Genomic DNA, 10,244 nt, shown 5'->3' on the forward strand with positions numbered 1-10,244 from the left:
ATGTCACTTTTTTTTTTCCTTATTAATCGACTCATAATGTTCCTTTTTGTTCTTTACACTTGATATATATCATGTATAAGTATTATACTTAGGGTCTATTCTGATTTACTGAACTGATTTGAATTGTTTATGAGAGAAGAAAATTAAAAACTGAACTGAATTGAGCTGAAAGAACTGAACTGAAATTAAGCTGAAGAGAACAGGCCCTAGTCATAAACAGGGCAAGTTTGTTACTACTTACTAGTACTATTATTTATTCATTTTTTTTTATTTTTTTATTTTTTTATTTTATTTTTTTTTTTAAAATGGAAATAATCTTCTCTTAAGTTTTTGAATAAATTTTATCTATGCAAAAAAAATTAAGCATTCATATCCAAACATTTATTAACTCTTGAAATGTTAATATGTTGATTATAGTTTCAGTGAATAAAATACGGAGTATATTAAAATTGGACTCAAATTTTTTTTGAAAAAAATAGGATCATTTTTAAAAGGAGAATGTTATACATACCCCTTAGAATTATATAACAACTTTTTGGTGAGTAAGTTTGTCCGAAATCTTGATGTAAAGAGACAAAAATCTATGTAACAAATTAAAAAGCACAAAAATTAATGAAATTCTTTTTCTTCTTGTCATAAATAAAAAAAAAAAAAATTACTTCATATGTACTCCATATTAAATTAAAAAGAATGGATGGACCGATGGAGTAGTGATTATGATTTATGCTGTTTATTGAGATTTGAAAACCATACAATTACTCTTTTTTTAACCATTATACTCCCTCCGTTCCTAAAAGTTTTACTAATTTGCAATTGCACGGTTTCCAATGAACATCTTTAATCATGAATAACTCTGACTGTATATAACAGAAAATTATAAAAAGTTAATATTTGGATTATTTATACGGAGTAATAAGGAGAATTTAATAAGATCTTACATGCTGATTTATACCTATTATAGCTTATAAAATGTGCTCAAAATTCTTTTATTTTGACCACATGATAGTAAGTGAGTCGAACTTTTAGAAACAAAGTTAGTATAACCAAAAATACCAAATTAGCAATAATTATTCTCCAATTCTCTAAAGTCAATTATTCCAATTCTCTTTTTGACCTATATCAAGAGTAAGTTGACCCAACTTCATTTTGTGTTGCTTATGAATTTAAGGAACGTAAATTAAAAGAGGTCTCTATAAGAACAACAAATGACACGTAATAATAAATTTAAGGATTGGAGATGATAATCATCAAGGAGAAGAATTTACATTCAAAATATACTTCATAGAAAGAGGTTAATTAGTTAAATCATACAGATCAATATGATAGAGAATACTTGTATTAATTTACAAAATAAAAGTACTCCGTAGTTAATGGGAATGACACCATTGCACTTTTGCAACAAAAAAAATTAAAGGTTAGAAAACACCATCTCTCCGTTCCATACTTTACCTAAACAAAATATAAACCAACGTTTATACATTACATACCTATTTTGATTATGGTTTTTTGCTTGTTTTGTTTTTTAAACGCAAAAGGGTTTTTGATTATGGATTTAGTTAAGCTGAGCTAGGCTAACTTACTAATCGGCTCGAAAGACGGTCACCTTGTACATATTGCTACGACGGTCCACCAGCTCGAAAACACAAGCATCTCCTAGCTTCAACTTATTGCCATGCACGAAATTTCGCCACCCAAACCGGAGTGTTGACTCGAATGACAATACAGGGTGGGGGTGAATTGTATTGTAGAGGAACTAGGATAATTTTTTTGCAGAATTAGTGAAGAAACTCAAACAAAAACTTAAAATGCAAATAGAGATTTTACGTGGAAAACTTCTTGGCCCTAATCAAGAAGAAAAACCACGACCACAAGGGATTTTAAACTCAACTCTTAATAATAATAGGGCAAACAACCTATTACAAATTAAGACTCTAAACTCGAGTTCCTCAACGAACTCAAGTTTCCTTTCAACTGATCCCTCAACCAGTTGAATTGTAACACCCCCAAATCTCCCTCTACGGAAATACTAGTATAATACGTATAATTATACCGTAGAGATAGATTTGGGCTTATTACCGCCGCGTGATTACGCAAGGCTACTCAAATACTTAACTCAATAACATAACTCGTAGCGGAAAACTCAACTTTCTTTTATTAATACTTATAAAAATAGTAACATTGTTACGAGTACTCAAAATAAAGACAAGACTAACATTCCTAAACTAGGTAAAGCAAATCCTGGGACTCCCATATGCTCACACTGCTTACCATTACGTTAAATAGGGAGAACCAAAACAAATAAGAAATACGGATTAGCAAATTATGCTAAGTACGATAAGTGCAAGATAATGTAAACTCAATTTATTTGCAAACATGCTTTAAAAATCAATTCCAATAATTAATCCAATAAATTCCAAACTCATTATTCTCAAACCGATTCCAATGATTCAATATTCAAAATAATAGTTAATAAAACCAATTCCTTTATTAAGAACCAATTTCTTTTAATCCAATTTCTCACCCAAGTGTGCACACCCCCCAAGCTAGTCTCCTTATATTACAAGGCTATTCTTAAGGAAAGACCCGGCCATACAAAGTCCAAGGCCTTATCAATAAACCAAATCCGCATAGTGGGATTACCAACATGCTTATAAAGCATTAATAATAATAATTCAATAGTTCAATAAATCCTTTTAATATCCAATAGTTCCAATATAGTTCAAAATCTTTTTTATTAATTCCACATGCTTTCAAAATCAAACCTTGTAAATAAATACTTGAAAATAAAATCTCATATTAATTAATAGCTTTTCAAAATCAACAACTCTTCCTTGAAAAACCTTTATTTAATTCAACAAACCTTTTAAAATCGATTCCTTTATTTAAACACGATAAGTAATCTAAACCATTCAAAACATGATTTAAAAATCAATCATTCAAAATACTTTTATTCAAATCAATACCTTCAAATATAATTCAAATCAATTTAATTCAATCACCAATAAAATCATATAAAACATGTTATTCAAACTAATCACTTTCAAAGGTATCTAGCCACCTAAACGTACCTTATCCTTGCTAGAAAAACCATACAAAAAGAACCTCAAGAACTTTGATTCCAAATATCAATCAACACTTCGCACTTTCAAAGTTCAATCACGAATACACCTTGCAAATAACATAACCATAAGGTTATTACAACATAAACTCAAATCTAATGTGCATGGACTATAAAACTCTTTTAAAATAATACTTTAATATAAAATTGTAGCTTTGAAATAGGTATTTGTATTTTAGAAAACTAATCATGAAGAAGATAAAAGAATAGGATTAAAGAGAATTGAATTTTCGTTGGAAAGAATTGGCAAAACTTGCAGAGGCTGTAACTCCTTCAATGTAACTCCGAATTGGGTGATTCTTGAGCCTAACCTCACGGATTTTCGAGAGGAACAGTCTTCCGTAAAACGTCAATACCCCAAAAACTGACCAGAAGTGCCCGAAAACTGGCTTCAAAGATAAACGGGATGATTTGTATAAAAAGAGGAGAAGAAAAGTATGAAAAAGTTTAGGAAAAAGAAGAAGATGAAGAGAGAAGAAGAGAATTGGGTTTTAGATGTGAAGAATATGAGAGGCATGAAGGGGTATTTATAGGCTCATGAATGAAGGAATTATGGTAGGAGAATGTAGGAAGAATTATGGTAAAAAGATTTAAAGAATTACTTGGAGAAGTGAATAAAGAAATATGTAAACTTTTGATATTAAGGTGATTAAGAATAATAGAATTTAGGAAAGTGTGTTTGTCATGAAAATAATATGGCAAAAGAGATTACTTGGGGAATAATCAAAGATGAAATAAGGTAGGAAAATAAGATGATCAAATCTTTGTGAGATGGAAAATAGGAATTAAGGAAATAAGGAATTTGAGGAAGATAATTAAAATACAAAACTATAAAAATAATTAACCCAAAATTAGTATATGGTGGCCGAATATATTGAGCATATCTATGCTCATATTTTCGGACCTCCACTTATAGTTTTAGGGAAATATTTGCTAGATTTTAAGGATTAAAAATAATTGTATAAATAATATCTATTGTATAAAATAATTAATTAAAAAGATACCAATTATTCACCTAAATAAATTAACCTAGAAAATCAGATTTTCCACACTAGGAAAATCCAAAATTCTTAGTCAATCATTAGGAATTTTCGGACCTATTAATTAAATAATAAAATATAGTTTTTGCTTTAATTAAAATATCCAAAATATATAAATAATCCAGTTTTTAAAATAAAAATAAATAGATATTAAATCTTATCCAAAATCCAAAAATAATAATTGAGTTTTTAAAATACTTTTGGCGCCAAAATTCAAATATCATTTTGGCTCTAAAATTCAAATAGTAAAATAATTTACTAAAATACCCTTTTTAAAAGAATACTAATTAATTAAATATTTAGAAATATGTTTCAAAAATACGGGGTATTACATGAATACTCTCTTCTCTTTTTTTCTCCTTGTTTCAATCAAAGCAATAAACACTCTAGAGTTTACCTAAACTCTAACCCAATACAACTCAATATTAAACTCTAAATGCTAAGTACTAAGACACTCAAGGACTTAAGTGGATTATGACTCTTTTTGAAAGCTAGAATATTGTAATGCTCAAGTGTATTTTGCTTAACAGAAAACTGAGTCAATTTATAGAAAATAGAGGTAGTTAAAACTGCGGTTGCCTCAATCTCCACTAAGCCACAACTTCCTTAGAATTAGGAAGTGCAAGTAGTTGGAGCTTGGGCAGCAAGCAAAACCGTTTTAATAGGAAGTGGTTTTACTGCTTCCCTAAATTTCTCAACCTCTTTGACAAAGTAAAACACACGTTTAAAAATAATTTCCAAAACTGATTTTTCCAAAAGATAAACATAATAAAATCAGAAAATCTTTTTAACAAGAAGATATTTTATAAAAGATATTTTTCGAAATTATTTCCTCAAAAATAACCAAGTTAAATATGGAAAATAAAACTTTATAAAATCCACTTAAATCCTATCAAACATCAAAGTACTTAGCATGAATACAAGAGGCCTAAAATACAGAATAAATAAAATAGATTTCTTGTAACTCTTTGAAGCTTCGACTCTGGAGCTTCAGTTCTCCACTCAAGGAACTCTGGAGCTTCATTTCCTCACTCAAGGAACTTGTCTTCTGATTGTCTTCTTTATCCCTTCCTTAGCAGATCTAGACCTTGTTCCATGCTTCATTCTTACTCCAGAATTTCGTAGCATAAACCTGTCATCAATCACAACTAAAATCAAAGGTTAAACTAACATGGATTTGCTTAGGTTCCTTTGATTCATCATCAAAACTTAGGGTCAACAATATTCCCCCTTTTTGATGAATGACAAACCTAAGCAAACTCCAGTAAAATAAAGAAGATACAATCAAAAGTGTAACCAAAACAGAACAAAAACAAATGAACTAGAAGCTGAAAGTAAACGAACTAGAAAATAAGGATCTTGATACCTCAATACACAAACGGATGGAGAGCTTGTCAACAATTGAGTTTGCCTTTCTTTTCCCCCTTTTGGCTTTCATCAAAATTATTGCACACACATATATCTAAACACAACACCATACTAAAATGGTTTGTGTCCAAAGCAAAGAACAAAGCACATATAGGCAGAAATAGTATGCAAATAGTCTTAAAGCAAGCAAGCAATATCCACATCACATAAACAAACTAATGTTCCTCCAGAACACCAAACAAAAGAAAATACCCTGTTGTTGTTTCAATGAGTACTACAAGAAGGGGGATTGAATTGTAGTATGACAGAATATTCAATCTTTTTACGGAATTAAAACTAAGTAAGCTAAAGGAACAGAAAGATAGAGAATTAAAAGTGCAAGAGAGATTTTTACGTGGAAAACTCCTTGGCTCTAATCAAGGAGAAAAACCACGACCACTTGGGATTTTAGGAAAAAAATCTTCACTGGAATAGGGCAAATGGTCCTATTACAATCTAAAGACTCTAACTTCAAGTTCCTCAACGAACTCAAAGCCCCGAGGAACAAGTCACTCAACTTGTCACTCTTCTCTTCTCTATCTCTCTTCTCTTTCTCTTCTCTTTCTCACTTCTCTTTCTCACAACAGAAGTTCACTCAAACTTCCCCGTTCCCCAAAATACAACTCGAAAGAAATAACTCTAGTATAAGAACACAAGAACACTCTATTTCACTAATGTGGAATTGGACTCTTAACTCGATTAAAGAAAGAAAAAGCTAAAACTTATTTGAGCAAGGGTGAGTTTTTCCAACAGAGATTAAAAACTATTTATAGTGCAATAAACGCTTTGGAAAATCCTCTTTGTGCAGCAAATCCATTACGCCCCTACTACAACCCACTAAGAAGATCATGTTCCTAAATTCAAGGAAACATGAACTCCTCAATGTGCTTGACCATGACATGAAAGAGATCATGGGGAGTAGGCCGCAAGTTTTGGAAAACTTAAACTCAGATTTTATTTAATAAAAAGATATTTCAAAAATCAGAATAAAAGTAAAATCCTTTTTAGTTAAGAAAAGATAAAAATTAGAAATTAACTGTTTTCCTAAAAATATGCTTGCACTCTTTTATCTTCTAAGACCAATTCCACACAGCTATTTCGAATGTAACTTAATTCTTATACTTACATAAATCCTAAAATATAAAAATATATTTAGTCTTCATGTTCTCTGATGAAGCTTCTACTCCGAGGCTTCTGTTCCTTAAGGGGAACTTCTTTTCTCTGGTGAAGCTTCTGCTCTGAAGCTTCTATTCCCTGAGGGGAACCTTCTCTTCTCAAGACTTCATTTCTGAAGCACCAGTTCCTGCAAATGAACTCTTCTTTCTAGATAACTTTGTTTCTGGCTTTCCTGTTTCTCATGGTATCTTCGCAAGACACTTAGTTCTCCTAGTCATTGTAACTGATCACATACTCAAACAATCAACCTCTTATTAGTTAGTAAGTAAGTGAGGTTGTGTCATCATCAAAATTATTAAGTCCAACACCTGTTTAAGTGTTTACAGACCCAAAAGAAGCAAAATAAACATAAGTTCAATCCAGACCAAGTTCAAAGATCAAAAGTTTTATAACTAAGACAGAAAGATGGTTAGGCTTCAGGGGCAGAGGACTGGTGCTCTTCTGCTGCATCATCATCTGGAACTACTTCAACGACCATCTCTTCTAGTTTCTTCAGCAAATCAGCCTGCCCTTGAGACAAAGTAGAGGTGCTCTTCTGAAAGGATGAGGTGAGTTCCTTTGAGATCTTCACCAGTTCTGCCACTGTCTTCTCAAGAGCCTCAAGACCTTGAATCAGGGCTAACTGAGAATCTGTCATCTGTTTCACAGACTCCTTGAGAGATTTCAATTCCAGTGTTGAGCTAAGAGCACTTAATGCAGCAAACCCTGTACCAGTTGGAAAGGATTTTTCAACAGGCTTTTGTTCTAAAGTGCCCTGTTCCCCTGAGCACCTAATTTCTCCTCACTGAGATCCACACAAGGAACAGACTCAGCCTTCTCATTCTTTCTTTTAGGCCTTATGTCCGACCTGAGACTCTTTCTTTTTCCTCCACTTAGAGCACTCCCTTTCTTATCCTTCTTTTCAGACCCCTTATCTTTTTCTTTCTTTTCTTTTCTCTCTCACTCTCCTCTCCTTCCAACCATTTATCCAACTCCTCATCCTCATTTTTCTTCACACTGTCATCCTGCTTAGGTTTGGGGTAAGATTTGGAGAGAAATTGGGTGACCCTATCAACAACCTGTAGGCTTCTAGCTTCAAGGTTTTTGGGTTGGACATAATGGTTTGTATTGAGCTTGAGGCTCTCATAGTTGGACATGGAGATTCCACTGCTCTCAAAAAGAGTGATAAGAAAATTGGCATACCCAACTTTCAAATGGTTGGTGATATAGTGAGTGAGGTGCTGAATTATAAGAGACGGGAAATTGATTTGAATTTTGTTTTCAAGACAATACATAAGCATAGCATCAAGGTGATTAGCCTCATTTCTATGTTGGGTTCTTGGGACAATAGCTTGGTGAACAAAAATAAACAGTAGCTTTTGGATAGGAGAGAACAAATTTTGGTTGGTTCGCACTTTGGAAGCTTTACCCCTAATGGACTCAATAATTTTACCAATTGGCACATCATTAATACTCAGTTTAGTTTCTCCTTTGAAGTACTCATCAAACCCCTCATTAGGAGTCCCAAACACAACACTCAAATCATCAGCATCAAAACTAATCTTTTGATTTTTAATTTTGCTAGTATACACACCATTCTCATTCTTAAAATTAGCACAAAATTCCTTTAGAGGAGCATGAGCAAGCACATTATCATAGCATTCACTGAACAATTTAATCCAATTTTTAGCTTCAAGTCTTTTGATAGCAGCTGACTTTGATTTTTCCCCCTGAATTTGTTCCCCGAGTTCCTCATACTCCAGTTATTCTTCTTCCTCGAGCTTTTCTCTTCTTTGAATCACGTCGAGCCATGGGTCGATTTTGTGGTTTTTCAACAATGGTTTTGGCTGGGGTTCCTTGCTCGATATCCATGGGTGAATCCTTATGTGGTGAGTTTTGAATTTTTGGAGAGGTTTCCATGGGAATTGGAGATGAATTGCTAAAGATGAGATTGTATTTTACGGAGTAAGGTGGTGAGGAACAGTGGTTAGGGTTTAGTTTCATTATATAGGGGTAGGAATTTTGAGAAGAAAATTAGGTCGGTGGAATAGTGTAGAAGGTGAATTGAATGGGGTAGGTGTCGTTTGAGGGAGGATGATTAAGTTCTTCTCACTTGGTCTTTGCTCTGAACTTTTAGTAATTGTGAATTGAATTTAAAGAGTCTAGGGTATTTGAACAAAATTTGCTTGATAAATTCGAATTTAAAAATGAATATTTGATGATATTTCAAAATCAGAATAAAAAGATAAGATTTACATAGATAAAATTAATTAACTGACTAGTCAATTAATTCAAAAGTTAAAATAGATCTTATTGAGATTTAAATTTGTGGAGGAACTTGGAACAAATCAACATAGTTTGTTAGTAACATAGACAAGCTTAATGCAATTTGATTTCTTCACATACAGCCACGATCCCATATGCAATGCCATACATTCAATTACTCAGGACTATGTTTTCACATATTCAAGTTGTGTAAGACACATATGATGCATACAAGATTCACTTATACCTTTTGAGGGGGAACTTGAGGTCTCCTTAACTCAATTGTATCATGCCAAGTTCCATACGCATCTTTTCAAATTTATCCCTGCTCAAAGGCTTAGTAAGAATGTCAACAATTTGATTTTCAGTATCACAAAAGTCTAACTTAATTAAGCCTTTTTCCACATTATCCTTAAGGAAATGATGCCTTATGTGAATATGTTTCACACGAGAATGATGAACTGGATCTTTTGAAATGCATATAGCACTAGTATTATCACAATAAATAGGAATGCAATCATACTTCATCCCATAATCCCTTAGTTGTTGTTTTATCCAAAGTACTCGAGAACAACAAGTTGCAGCTGCAACATACTCAACTTTAGCAGTTGATAAGACCACATTGTTTTGTCTCTTAGAGCCCCAAGAAACTAGACATGGCCCAAGAAACTGGATCATTCCCGAAGTACTCTTTCTATTCACCAAATCTCCTGCATAGTCAGCATCTGCAAAACCTTTCAAGTCAAAAGTATCACTTCTAGGATAGAAGAGACAGAGATTGTCAGTTCCTTTGAGGTATCTTAGAATCCTCTTAACTGCTGTAAGGTGTGACTCTTTAGGATTTGATTGAAACCTAGCACACAGGCCAACACTAAAAGCAATATCAGGTCTACTAGCAGTTAAATACAAAAAGGATCCGATCATACCTCTATATTTGGTTTGATCTACACTAGTTCCTTGTAGATCTTCATCTAATCTTGTGCCTATACCCATTGGTGTATGGTTGGTCTTTGCTTAATCAAGGTTGTATTTCTTCAATAGTTCCTTGACATATTTCTGTTGGTGAATTGCAATACCTCTTTCTGTTTGTTTGATTTGAAGTCCAAGGAAGAAATTGAGTTCTCCCATCATACTCATTTCAAATTCACCACTCATTAAATCAGCAAAATACTTGCACAAGGTTTCGTTAGTTGCTCCAAAAATAATATCATCCACATATATTTGAACAAATAATAAGTCAGTTCCTTCAGATTTCAAAA

The sequence above is a fragment of the Chenopodium album genome, chromosome 17 (genome assembly GCF_948465745.1).
Source record: "Chenopodium album chromosome 17, dcCheAlbu1.1, whole genome shotgun sequence".
Classification (NCBI taxonomy): Eukaryota; Viridiplantae; Streptophyta; class Magnoliopsida; order Caryophyllales; family Amaranthaceae; genus Chenopodium; species Chenopodium album.